We start from the raw sequence: 15,574 nt of genomic DNA on the forward strand, positions 1-15,574 counted from the left end.
CAATAAATACCAACTAGGGTACACTCTGCTAAAGCCAGCCCATCAACAGAATGATCAGAAACACAAATCAACTAGCAAAGCTAAGGAGTTTCACTTCTGTATCACCGGAACAGCCCTTATATTTGCATCTCAGCCAATGTAGTCTATTTCAAAGGCAAAATTAACAGGAGCACTTCCCAAGTCTTTCTGAAGCATGCACAGCTCTGATGGAGCAAGTCAGATATCTCAGGCTCTCTCTGGATTTTGGTCTCTCCTTCCCACTCTTTGTCAAGCACACCTGTACACATACTGCACCTTCCATCCAATCACCAGGTTGATACATGGGGATACAGGTTAATACATGGTGATACTGGTTGATACAAAATAACATGTCATTAGTATGTTTATAGGGAAAGTTATTTTGCATAGAAATCTCTGCTATAGGCACACTTTAATTTGAATTCAGTTTATGGTTCTTCATTTTTGTATGCTATTTTTCTTGATTACTTAGGGGACAAGTCCTCAAGGAGAATTTTCAATAATTTTCAAGTGATGGGCAAAGGAGGGCTACCTATGACCCTTTCCTGACATTTATGCTTCTGCCCTTAAAACCTGCACCTTCTCTGGGAGTATGAGATAGCAGTAGAGAAGGGGCATTTACCCCCTTCTTCCTGGCCTTTGCCTACTTCTGGGAGTCTGAATATACAAACCAGCAATGCCCAGTCTATATTTAAAAATAGAACTCTGATTCACAACCTGCAGCAACCTGTCCAGGAAACCGATCGCTTTCTCTATAATGACAAACCAGGAAACCAGTCAGACTTGAAGGACTCAGACTGCTATCTCTAGGAACACTTCAGGAAGCCAAATAATAACCTCTGTAATAATTGGCCCAAAATGGCCATGATTTCATTAATAATTGGCATATTCCCTCATTTTGTGCCTGATTCCAATTTTAAAACTTTAAAGAAAGCTAAATATGCACCCCCACCCATCACAGAGGATGTTCTATTTCTAGCTGTCCATGCTTACAACTTCCCGATACCAACAGTCTCCAAACAAGGCATACCTAAAGATTCCCCTTTTTCCACTATAAGGCTTTCCCACTTCTCTGCATGCCTTTGAATCTCTGCAAAAGTTGAAGTGGTGGTGGCTGACTCCCTTGCAATAGCTAACTCTTCTTCTTTGGTTGGTGTTTGCTTATTTCCTCATTTCCAAGGAGAAGGGGCAGCTAATCTGAGTATCTGATTGATGTCTTGGCTAAAACAGTTTTCTAGTCTTTTTGGTAGTAACTGGAGTCATACAAAAACTGATAAGATCTGCACTCACTTCCTTTTTTTCCTGTAATTTCTGTGTATATCCTCCATCTGTCAAAATCCTAGAAAGGATGAGAAGGTTAGTGGCACCTTCTATCTCAACCCATTGACTTGCCATGGAGTTCTTTGGGTATAGGTTCAGGCTGTAGCATTCCGGGACCAGAATATCCAATCAAAGCTCTTTCACTTAATATAAACACCTGTAGCACTACAGACTCAGTACCTAGCTTTATACAGTGGCTTCAACAGCTGGCTTTGACTCCTGTAGGCTGAAGGGGTTTCTATTGTCATCACAACTGATATTACAAGCTGCTACTAGATTAGCAAAATTTGAATGCTTGAAGGGGCTAGGGGATGCTTAATTCCACAAGAAGTTCAGGCCACCCATGCTGGAGATTTGGGAACTTTGAGTGGTCACTATCAAGTGTTTCATATAAAGGTGGAATTTGGTGACTCTTACTGTTATCCACAGGCTCCTGGGGTACTCAATGCCCCACTCCACTGTGTATTCTCAAACTGGGGTAAGGTTATTCATGACATACAGACTAGTTTATATTTTAAAAGAAGCATTTGAGACAACCTTTTTAACTTCCTATTTCTCACCACAGATCTCATCAGACCAAATCCGGAGAAGCATATGAGAAAACCAGTGACTGGAAACTAAAGAAAAGGAAGATATCCTGATTCATAAACACCTTCTGCCCTATATGTGGTAGTGAAGATACAGAATCATCTTAAGAAACGGTTTAAATTTTTTAAGCCTCTGCAGGGCCCACTTGAATGGAGGGAAATAGAAGCCTACAAAGGAAAGAAAGCAAGATGTTTCTGCTGACATTGAAAGAGAACAAGTTTCCCAACAACTTAAAATAAGATGAAAAGCAAAATTTTGGAAAAAAAAACAACATGGCAAAGGGCAAATTACCCCTCAATGGACACCTAAGGACACAGTGTTCAGAATTACTAGTAGTGCTATCTCTAGAAACAATCCAGGAAGTGTGAGAATCTGATAGGTGAAAATTGTGAGAAGCCAATCCAGGAAGTGTGAGAATCTGATATGCAAAAACTGAGGGACCCTATGGAACAATTTTTAGAGACTAGGATTCTTGGGGCAAAGGTTTTCCAGAGCATAAGGCAGTGGAAGCAGCCAACTAAAGCACAGAGAAAAGAAGCCTAACACCCTGCAGAGGATGAAGAACACAGAGGAAATATCAGTGTACGTGGAGAAGCTAGACCTGTCTTTGACTAATGCCCAGAGAGGTGCCTGGTATACCATGGTCACAGGAATTGGTACTTGCGGCCACTAAACAGAAACTCTACTTGAGTCAACATTGATTTTCTTGGAACACTAAAGGAAAATAAAAATTGAGTGGCTTTAAATATGTAAATTAGTACTAAGAGGAAATAGAGTGCCTTGGGACTTGAATATGGAGGATATTGCCATTTTGTAGGAAGAGAGGTTGTCTCAAAGGCCTCTTTTTGATCAAAGATGCCAAAAACACAAGGAAGCTTGTTTTCATGCATATGAAACGAATAGGGTCACACTTAACTTATTGGCAGGCATTTCTCCCAAATGAAGTTGAATTTTCAGGTCATCAACTCCCAGGAGACTAAAACAAACTGACTTATTGATCCCAATATGGCTGAAAGATTTTTTTTCTATTACTTTTTTCTCTTTGCTCTTGATTTTGTTTTGAAAATGCTCTTGCTGCAAGAATCACATTGGCTTTAAATTGCGTAGTTATGGGTTTGCTGCTATATGTGTTCCATTACTACTTTGGAACTTTGAAAAATTGAAAGTGGACAATGACAGAGTAGAATTAGCTCACCTCTAGAGATGCTGAAGGAGTGACATCTATTATTCTACTGCCACATATTCTAATCCATACTGTAAATACCAGAGGAACCAGCATCTGAATGGGACTCCTCTCTTCATTCATTCACACATTCAGCAAGCATTTATTGAACACATTCAAGGTGCCAGGAATTGTTCTAAATTCTGGAGCATAATGATGAGCAGAAACACAGTGCTTGGGGAGACTGACATTAGCTGAATAATCACCTAGTGAATATATGCTTTTCAATAGAAACAGGAGTTCTAAAAGGAAGAATCATTTGTAATGTGAGAGATTTTACCAAAAGAACCTGCATCAGGGAAGGCTCTCCTATGAAAATGCTATGAACTGCAATCTACAGGAAGAGTAGAATTTTAGTAGGGTTAAAGAGAGGAAGAGCTTTTGAGACAAAAGATGGTAAGAGACGAAGCGGGAGAGAGAGGCATGGATAAAGTCATGTAGGACCTCAGGGGCCATGTTATAGACTTTAGTTTTTATCTTAAGGGGATTATAAAGCCACTGGAAAATTTTAAGCAATGAGGTGATGGGAAAAGATTTGCTTCTGAAAAGTTTGCTCCAAAAACACAACAGGCTGAAGGTGCAAGAAGTTAAGAAGCTGAAGGATAAATTTAAAGTAACTATTGGAATAGTACAGATGAGAGATGAAAGAATCTTGAATTGGGGCATTAAATGCAGACAAATTGATGAATTTTGGACATTTTATTACAAAGAAGTAATAGTGGACAGGACTTGATTATACACTAGATATTAGAGTATGGAAGGTATCCAAGATTGCTACTTGGTTTCTGACTTAAGTAATTAAATGGATGAGCACTGGTGTAACTCACTGAGACAGGGAACACTGTACAGAGAGGGAGCTTGGAGGGAGGATCATAAATTCAACCTGAGTTTGAGGAACTTTTGAGATGTCTAAGTAGATATGCCAAGCAATCACGATATATGAGCCAGCAGCTCAGATGAGAGGTTTCTGCTTGAGAAATAAACTTGCAACATTTGGTTGTATTATTCGTAAGTCAGAAATCAAGCCATGGGTATGAATGATACTGAATAAGGAAAAATTATATAGTGAAAGAAGGGAGCATAGAACAGAGGCTCATGGAACTTGAACATTTAATGTCTAGATGGGTAAGGATGAATGTTCTTTCAAGGTGGCTGAGAAGGAGAGGCCAGAGAGGGAAGAGAAAAACCAAAGGAATATGGGCCCCAAGCCCCTTAATGCTTGGTTTTAATGGTGTGAGGGTGTTTCAAGTAAAGAGGATGTTTCTGATAAAAAGTTGACTCCAATTTCAAATGTTTCTGATGGATTGTGTGAGATGAGGATTGAAAACTGCCCTTTGGATTTAGTGATATGGAAGTCAATGGTGATTAAATAGAGAGGTTTTAATTTAAGAAGCCAGAAAGGAGTCAGTTGAGAGGTGAGAGGTGACATAATTAGACAATGAATTTAGACTACTTTTTCAAGAAATTTTAATAATAATTTGGGAGCTGGAGAGGGTTGTGTGTGCGTATACATGCAGGTGTGTTAATGGGAAGCTTCTCATAATTTCACCTGTCCCCATAAAAAGAAACTGTTGACTATACATAAGAGAGATAGAGTAATTAGCAGTTCAAGGCAAAAAGTGATTAACTCTAAGGCATGATCAGGGAATAAAATGAATGGGTGAATGGATTAAGAGATGATAGATAGATAGATAGATAAATACAAGAAATAAGAAAATGCTACAGATGTAGCCAAAGGTTTGGTATGTAAAGTTGGGAGAATCTCCCCACATGATGGCTTCCATTTTTCTGTAGATAAGGTAAACTTATCTGCAGAGAGGGAAGCATGCTCTGCTATTGGGCAAAATATAAAATTTTATATAAAATATACAATCAAAACATAAAACACAAAACTGAGAAGATGGGAATTTTTTTGGATGATGACTTACAGAAAAAGTGATTTCATTATAAAAGATTTTGTTGTGTTATTTGAGCTCATTGGGGGTATCTGAAGAGCTCTGATGGGTATCGTGACAGAACATAATTTGAAAGGGAGGTGCCACAGAGGGTGAATTTGGGGCCCTGAGTACAGGAGGTTGACTAAGAATTCTTTCTCTGATCCATTTCAAAGGCTTTGAGACAACAGCTGAATTGCCTATCTCATTGTCTTAGAACACAGAAAGAGCAGAGCTTGTAGAAGTGAACAGACTCATATATATGGGCCAGGAGTTACCTCATAAACTGCTAACCTTCATTTTAACAGGACATAGTTTATTTTGAGCTCGACTAGGGGAAAAGGGGATTTAGGCGGTGTATCAAGCTGTTCTTGCATTGCTATAAAGAAATACCTGAAAGTGGGCAATTTATAAAAAGAGAGGTTTAGTTGGCTTACAGTACTGAAGGCTGTACAGGAAGCATAGCAGCATCTGCCTCTGGAGAGGCCTCAGGGAGCTTTTACTCACAGCAGAAGGCAAAGCAGGAGCAGACATTTCACATGGCAGAAGCGGGGGCAAGAAAAAGAGAGACAGTTGTGGGGAGGGGAGGTGCCACACACTTTTAAAAGACCAGATCCCACAAGAACTCACTATGGCAAAAAAGCACCAAGGGGATGGTGCTAAACCATTTGATATGGTTTGGTTCTGTGTCCCCACCCAAACCTTGGGTCAAATTTTAATTCCTAATGCTGGGGGAGGGACCGAGTGGGAGGTGACTGGATCATGGGGGCAGATTGTCCACTTGCTGTTCTCATGATAGTGAGTGAGTTCTCACAATATCTGGCTGTTTAAAAGTGTGTAGCATGTCCCCTTTCACTCTCTCTCTCCTGCCACCATGCGAAAATGTGCTTGCTTCCCCTTTGCCTTCCGCCATGATTGTAAGTTTCCTGAGATATCCCAGCCATGCTTCCTATACAGGCTGTGGAGTCAATTAAACCTCTTTTTTTTTCATAAATTATCCAGTCTCAGGGAGTTCATTATAGCAGTGTGAGAACAGAATAATACACCAGCATTCATGAGAGATCCACCCCCATGATCCAATCACCTTCCAACAGGCCCTATCTCTAACATTGGAAATTACAATTCAACATGAGATTTGGGCAAGAACAAATATCCAAACTATATTAGGCAGAGTCAACAAACTGGGAAAATATTTATGATCGTCTTGTATTTCTGCCTCAGCTGACAGAGGAGAGGATTTCTATCTTCTCTTTCAGTGCAGGGAAGAGTTTGGGATGGGTTCTTTTTATTCTCTCCACACTCACCTATACTCACTGCTGCCCAGGAAGAGTGCCTTATCTTAGAGCTCCATGTCCACTGGGCCCCCTTCTGGTAGGCAGACTCCCTGCGTATAACAGAAAAATGCTCATTGTTCTCTCTCTTTCTCTTTATCAGCTTCCCTACCTATAGCGGGGGAGTAAGTCAGGAGGAGCTTGAACCAAAGATTCTTTAGTTTTTGGTTTAGCAGCAAGGTTACAGAATCCTCATTAAGCTTCCTGGGGTCTATCAAAATTTCATATTGGAGTATTAAGCAATTGCTCATATTTATATAATTAACCATTTTCTCCCTGATTTGATTAATTATCTTAGTGAGTTTCACTAGTCAGTGCTCCAATGTGGTGAACCTTTATAGTCTATACTAAGAAATTCAATGTTAATTTCTCAGAATAAAGATAAAAATACTGGAACTGTAAGGGATATTAGAAATCATCTAGTCCAAATTCCTCATTTCATGAGGAAATTGAGCCCTGGGAGATTACATGCTTTTCCAAGGCACAAAGTTAGTAAATGGCAAATATGAAATTAGTAGTCATTATATGAGGGATTTTACTTTTGGACACACCTGAGTTTGGAACACGTCTTCATGCCTTAGTAGCGCAGAATCTTGGCAAGTTGCTTAGCCTCTCTGACACCAATTTTGCTTTTTCTATAAAACAGGAATTAAAAACCTGCTATGATCTGCATGTTTGTGTACCCCAGAATTTCATATGTTGAAATCCCAACCCTCAAGGTGGTGGTATTAGGAGGTGGGGCCTTTGGGAGGCGATTAGGTCATAAGCATGAAACCTGCATGAGTGGTATTAGTGCCCTTATAAAAGAAACCAGATAGAGCTTCTTCACCCCTTCTGTCATGTGACCACACAGTGAGAAGGCATCCTCTGTGAACTTGAAAGTAGGCCGTCATCCCACACTGAATCTGTTGGCATCTTCATCTTGAACTTTCCAGCTTTCAGGACTATGAAAAATTCCTGTTGTTTATAATCTATCCAGTTTATGGTATGCTTTTATAGAACCCAAACAGACTAAAATACTACCTCACAATATCACCACCATCTCCCAATTCTTACTGCTAATCCGATTCTACTGTACCATGTTGATTCACACAAGATTCACATGTCACTGTAAGTTTCAGAGGGAGGGGTCAGATGACACTGTCACCAAAGAGGGCAAAATTATATTCTTTTCAAATTAATTTCTTTGAATTTTGACATTTTGTTCCCACCTCTAAGAAATAAATGGGAACTTAGAATAATATTGCAGTATTTTTCTTTGGAATAGATAAGGAGAATTAATTTGAGTGACTTGTTCAAAGTCATTAAGGATGATTAACTACAAAGCCAAAACTAAAACTTCAAGTTCCCAAGCTAATACTTTTGCATTTTTTAACAATACATATTTTGTTTTAGAATAGTTTTAAATGTATAAAAATATTGCAATGACTGTGCAGAGAATTTCCATGTGTCACTTTCCCAGTTTCTCCTATTATTTCCGTCTTACACTAGCATAGTACATTTGTCATAATTAATGAGCCAATATTATTAATTAAAGTGCGTAATTTATTCATATTTCCTTACTGTTTATCTAATATCTTTTTTCTGTCCCAGGATCCCATCTAAGATACCATGTTACATAGTCATCGTGTCTCCTGAGGCTCCTTTTGGCTGTTCTTAGAAACTGTTCTTAGACTTTCCTTGTTTTTGATAACCTTAATGGTTTTCAGGAGTCTGGTCAGGCATTTTGAGAAAATTCTTCAACTTGGATTTATTTGATATTTTTCTTACAATTTGACTGGGACTAGGTTTTTGAGAGAAAGGCCACAGCATTATTTTCATCACAGCATATCCAGGACACATACACACACACACTATTGATATTAGCATTGATCATTTGGCTGGGGTGGTGTTTATTTTGTTTTCCACTGAAAAGTTACTCTTCCTCCTCACCTTTAATATTGTACTCTTTAGAAAGAAGTCACTGTGTGATTTAGACGAAAATGACAGATTTTTCTCTAAAAGGAGGCAGGACTAACCTGCAGCTCCCATTCAGATGGACAGAGCAGCATATGGAGATTCACATCAAGGACTTTTGTTGCAAGAACTACCGCAGGAACATACTAGGAAAGCAGAGAGAATCCACAGACCCTTTGAAGGAAGCAGATTGCGGCTCCAGTTTCCTGGAGACAGCCAAAAAACTGTTAGTGCCCAAAGTGTGAAAAGAAGATCGTTGGCCCCCCAACACACATCCTCCCTGGGGAACCTGAAGGTCCAGATCAAGGGAAAAGGATTTGACCTTACCTGGAGCTGAGACTAACATAGCGAGCCAAGCAAAATACAGGAGTAGAGGAAGCAGCAGGAAGAGCCCTGCGGGCTCTCTCTGTCCCTGGGGAGGCCATTTCTGACTTTGTCTCACAGGGGTCCTTGGGGAGGGCTGCCAGTGGAATTAGGGAAAGACTACAAGGAGAAGGAGACTTCCAGCTGAAGTTTGTAACAATTTCGACCAAACCCGGTTTCTTGGACAGAGCCCAAGGAAGGAGGCAAACCTGGAGTGCAGACATGGTACAGAAGCTGCGGCAGGCAAGGAGGTGAGAAACCTGAAAGCCCTGCTTGCTATCTCAGCAGGGAGGCTTGTACTGTAGCTCGGGGCAAGTTCTCAGCCCTGCCCATCGCTGCCTGGAAGTAAACTTGGTACTGCTGGGTGTGCACGGTGGGAGTGAGACTGGCCCATCGCTGCCTGGAAATAAACTTGGTACTGCTGGGTGTGCACGGTGGGAGTGAGACTGGCCTTTTGGGTTGCATGGGAGATGGGTGAGGCCTGTAACTGCCGGCTCTCCCCAGCTTCCCTGGTGACCTGCATGATGAAGCAGAGGCAACCATAATCCCCTTGGGAACCTAAGTCCATTGGCCTGAGAATCCCACCCCCATCCTCCACAGCAGCCACAGCAAGCCCTACCCAAAGACAGTGTCAGATCAGACACACCTAACCCCACCCGATGGGTTTTCTTTACCTACCCTTGTAGCTGAAGACAAAGGACAAAGTCTCTTGGGAGCTCTGTGGCCCTGCCCACTGCCTGAGAAACTTACCCAGGCAACTCTAGGGCAAGCTTGTATCCCCCCTATACTACCACAGTGTATGTTCTCTTGAAAGTGCCACCTCCTGACTGGAGGCCAATGAACACAAAATTAGTGTAATAAAAATACAACCAAAGGCCCTCACGTCACTCCCCTGGTATCTCCACTGCAGCAGGTGCTGATATCCATGGCTGGGAGACCTTAAGATGGATCACATCACAGGACCCTTCGCAAACACTCTCCAATACCAGCATGGAGCCCAGTAGCTCTGCTGGGCAGCAAGATCCAACAGAGAAATAACAATCACTGCAGTTTGGCTCTCAGGAAGCCACATCCTTGAGCACCCACATCCAGGGAGCACCCCGTGGGACAGAAAAATCTGAACAGCAATCCTTGAGCCCCAGATCTTCCCTCTGACATAGTTTATCCAAATGAGAAGGAACTAGAAAAACAATTCTGGTAATATGACAAAACAAGGATCTTTAACACCCCCCAAAATCATACTAGCTCACCAGCAAGAGATACAAACCAAGAATAAATCTCTGAATTGCCAGAAAAAGAATGCACAAGGTTAATTATTAGGCTCCTCAAGGAGGTACCAGAGAAAGGTGAATATCAACTTAAATCAAATAAATGTTACAAGATATTGATGGAAAAATCTCCTGAGAAATAGATACCATAAATTTAAAAAATCACAATTTCTGGAAATGAAGGACACACTTAGAGAAATGCACAACACACTGGAAAGTCTTGGCAATAGAAACGAACAAGTAGAAAATAGGACTTCAGAATGTGAAGACAAGGCTTTTGAATTAACCCAATCCAACAAAGACAAAGAGAAAAGAATTTTTAAAAATGAACAAAGCTGCCAAGAAGTTTGGGATTATGTTAAATGATCAAACCTAAGAATAATTGATATCCCAAGGAAGAATAAAAATCTAAAAGTTTGGAAAGAATATTTGAGGGAAAAATCAAGGAAAACTTCCTCAGCCTTGTTAGAGATCTAGATATCCAAACACAAGGAGCTCAAAGAACACCTGGGAAATTCACCACAAAAGGATCATCACGTAGGCATATAGTCATCAGATCATCTAAAGTAAAGACTAAGGAAAGAATCTTAAGAGCTATGAGGCAAAAGCATCAGGTAACCTATAAAGGAAAGCTTATCAAATTAATAGCAGATTTCTCAACAGAAACCCTACAAGCTAGAAGGTATTGGGATCCTATCTTTAGCCTCCTTAAACAAAATGATTATCAGCCAAAAATTTTGTATCCAGCAAAACTAAGCATCATAAATGAAGGAAAGATACGGTCTTTTTCAGATGAACAAATGCTGAGAGAATTTGCCAGCACTAAACAAGCACTACAAGAACTGGAGCTCTAAATCTTGAAATAAATCCTCAAAATACACCAAAACAGAACCTCCTTAAGGCATAAATCTCACAGGACTGATAAAATAATAACACAACGAAAAAAAAAACACAAGGTATTCAAGCAACAAACAGTATGATGAATAGAATAGTACCTCACATCTCAGTACTAACCTTGAATGTAAATGGCCAAAACGCTCCACTTAAAAGATACAGAATGGCAGAATAGGTAAGAATTCACCAAACAAGTATCTCTTCTTCAAGAGACTCACCTAATACATGAGGACTCACATAAACTTAAGGTAAAGGTGTAAAAAAGGAAACTTCATACAAACAGACACCAAACACAAGCAGGAGTAGCTGTTCTTACATCAGACAAAACAAACTTTAAAGCAAGAGCAGTTAAAAAAGACAAGGAGGAACATTCTATAATAATAGAAGGCCTTGTCCAACAGGAAAATATCACAGTCCTAAATATATATGCACCTAACACCAGTGCTCTCAAATGTATAAAACAGTTACTACTAGACCTAAGAGATGAGACAGACAGCAACACAATAATAGTGGGGGACTTCAATATTCCACTGAAAACACTAGACAGGCCATCAAGACAGAAGGTTTACAAAGAAACAATGGACTTAAACTTTACCCTAGAAGAAATAGCCGTAACAAATAATTACAGAACATTCTACCTAACAACTGTAGAATATACATTCTACTTAGCACATGGAACTTTCTCCAAGATAGACCATATCATAGGCTACAAAACAAGTCTGAATAAATTTAAGAAAATTGTAATTATATCAAGTACTCTCTCAGGCCACAGTGGAATAAAATTGGAAATCAACTCCAAAAGGAACCCTCAAAACCATACAAATACATGGAAATTCAATAACGTGCTTCTGAATGATTACTAGGTTAACAATGAAATTAAAGGGGGAAATTTAAAAATTCTTTGAACTGAACAATAATAATGACATAACATATCAAAACCTCTGGGATACAGCAAAAGTGATGTAAGAGGAAAGTTTGTAGCGTTAAATGCCTACATCAAAAAGTCTAAAAGAGCACAAACAGACAATCTAAGGTCACACCTCAAGGAACTAGACAGACAAGAACAAAGCAAACCCAAACCCAAGAGAAGAAAAGAAACAACCAAGATCAGAGCAGCACTAAATTAAATTGAAACAAACAAAAACAATACAAAAGATAAATGAAACAAAAAAGCTGGTTCTTTGAAAAGATAAATAAAATAGACCATTAGTGAGATTAACCAAAAAAAGAAGAGATAAGATCAATAAGCTCAATTAGAAATGAAACAGAAGATATTACAACTGATACCACAGAAATACAAAAGATCATTCCAGGCTGCTATGAAAACCTTTACACACATAAAGTAGAAAACCTAAAAGAGACGGATAAATTCCTGAAAATATACCACCCTCCTAGATTAGACTAGGAATAAATAGAAACTTTTTCCCCAGACCAATAACAAGCAGCAAGACTGAAACTGTAAGTTAAAAATTGCCAACCAAACAAAAAAAAAAATCCAGGACCAGAAGGATTTACAGCTGAATTCTGTCAGACATTCCAAGAATTGGTACCAATCCTATTGAGAAATATTCCAGAAGATACAGAAAGAAGGAATCCCCACTAAATCACTCTATGAAGCTAGTATCACCCTAATACCAACAACAGGAAAGGACATAACAAAAAAAGAAAACTACAGACCAATATCCCTGATGAACGTAGATGCCAAAATCCTCAACAGAATACTAGCTAACCAAATCCAACAGCATATGAAAAAGGTAAACCACCATGATCAAGTGGGTTTCATACCAGGGACGCAGGAATGGTTTAACATACACAAGTCAATAAATGTGATACACTACAGAACTAGAATTAAAAACAAAAACCATACAATCATCTTTAAAAACGTGGAAAAAACATCTGGCAAAATTCAGCATCCCTTAATGATTAAAACCCTCAGCAAAATTGGCATAGAAGGAACATACCTTAATGTAATAAAAGTCATCTATGACAAACCAACAGCCAACATTATACTGAACGGGGAAAAGTTGAAAGCATTCCCCCTGAGAACTGGAATAAGACAAGGATGCCTATTTCTATTCAACCACTCCTACTTCTATTCACCACTTCTATTCAACATAGTACTGGAAGTCCTAGCCAGAGCAATCAGACAAGAGAAAGAAATCAAGGGCATCTAAATCAGTAAAGAGGAAGTCAAACTGTCACTGTTTGCTGATGATATGATCATATACCTAGAAAACCCTTAAGACTCATCCAAAAAGCTCCTAGAACTGATCAATGAATTCAGAAAAATTTCAGAAAACAAAATTAATGTACACAAATCAGTAGTACTGCTATACACCAACAATGATCAAGCTGAAAATCAAATAAAGAACTCAACCCCATTTACAATAGTTGCAAAAAAAAAATAGTTAGGAATATTCCTAACCAAGGAGGTGAAAGACCTCTACAAGGAAAACTACAAAACACTGCTAAAAGAAATCATAGACCCACAGACTAATGGAAATCCATCCCATGCTCATGGAGGGGTAGAATCAATGTTGTGAAAATGACCATACTTCCAAAAGTGATCTACAAATTTAATGCAATTCCCATCAAAATAGCACCATCATTCTCCACAGAACTAGAAAAAAAAAATCCTAAAATTCATATGGAACCAAGAAAAGCCCACATAGCCAAAGCAAGACTAAGCAAAAAGAACAAAACTGGAGGCACCACATTATCCAACTTCAAACTATAGTATAAAGCTATAGTCACCAAAACAGCATGGTACTTGTATAAAAATAGGCACATAGACCAATGAAACAGAATAGAGAACCCCAAAATAAAGCCAAATATTTACAGCCAACTGATATTTGACAAAGCAAGCAAAAACATAAAGTGGGGAAAGGACACCCTTTTCAACAAATGGTGCTTGGATGATTGGCAAGCCACATGTAGAATGAAACTGGATCGTCATCTCTCACCTTAAACAAAAATCAACTAAATATGGATCAAAGACTTAAATCTAAGACCTGAAAACATAAAAATTCTAGAAGATAACATAGTAAAAACCCTTCTAGACATTGTCTTAGGCAAAGATTTTGTGACCAAGTACCCAAAAGCAAATGCAAGAAAAACAAAGATAAATAGATGGTACTTAATTAAACTAAAAGTTTCTGCACAGCAAAAGAAACAATCAGTGGAGTAAACAGATCACCTACAGTACAGAGTGGGAAAAAATCTTCACAATCTGTACATCTGACAAAGGACTAATATCCAGAATTTACAAGGAGCTCAAACAAATCAGCAAGAAAAAAAAAATCCCATCAAAAAGTGGGCTAAGGACATTAATAGACAATTCTCAAAAGAAGATATACAAATGGCCAACTAACATATGAAAAAAAATGCTCAACATCACTAATGATCACTGAAATGCAAATCAAAACCATGATGCAATACCACCTTACTCCTGCAAGAGAGGCCATAATCAAAAAATAATAGATGTCGGTGTGGATATGGTGAAAAGGGAACACTTTTACACTACTGGTGGGAATGTAAACTAGTACAACCACTATGGAAAACAGTGTGGAGATTCCTTAAAGAACTAAATAGATCTACCATTTGATCCAGCAACCCCACCAATGGCTATCTACCCAGAGGAATAGAATTTATTACACAAAAAACGTACTTGCACACGCACGTTTATAGCAGCACAATTCGCAATTGCAAAAATAATGAACCAGCCCAAATGCCCATCAAACAATGAGTGGATAAAGAAAATGTTATATATATATACACATATACATATATATATATACATACACATACATATATATACACACGTACACACACACCATGGAATACTACTCAGCCATAAAAAGGAATGAAATAATGGCCTGCGCAGCAACCAGGATGGAATTGGAGACCATTGTTTTAAGTGTATTAACTCAGGAATGGAAAACCAAACATCATATGTTCTCACTTATAAGTGGGAATGAAACTATGGGGATGCAAATGCATAAGAACGATACAATGAACTTTGGGGACTCAGGGGAAAGGGTGGTAGGGGGATGAGGAATAAAAGACTATATATTGGGTACAGTGTACACTGCTTGGATGATGGGTGAACCACAGTCTCAGAAATCACCACTAAAGAACTTATTTATGTAACCAAACACCACCTGTTCCCCAAAAACCTATTGAAATAAAAAAATTTTAAAAATTTAAAAAAGAAAAAAGTCACTGTGTATAGGCCACACATCAAGATTGGGGAGTTATGTTTTATTTCCTTGAAAGAGGAATAGCTACATAAATTATTTAGAATTGTTTATTCTCCCCCATTTATTTACTTATTCAATCATTTCTGTATATCATTATGGATGCATAGATATTTATTTTATACTTTGGGTATGTATGATACTACTTTGTTTATTTTATTGCTCAAATTGCTTCAGCTTTGGCCATTGGGAACTTTTTCAGTTGGTTCTCGTGTCCCTTTGACATAGCTCCATCGTTGCAGTTTTTGTTTTTTTTTTTTAACACGTCCTTACTTTCTGGCATTACAAGATGATCCAAGCTCATCTTGTATGTTCCCATGCTAATTTTTTTCTCACGTTTCCACAACACTAACACTGTATTTTGATATAATACTATATCCCAGCAGACTTCAAACAAGTTACCAAAATAATGCATTTATTCAAA

This window comes from Nomascus leucogenys, chromosome 18 (genome assembly GCF_006542625.1).
Source record: "Nomascus leucogenys isolate Asia chromosome 18, Asia_NLE_v1, whole genome shotgun sequence".
NCBI classification, from domain to species: domain Eukaryota; kingdom Metazoa; phylum Chordata; class Mammalia; order Primates; family Hylobatidae; genus Nomascus; species Nomascus leucogenys.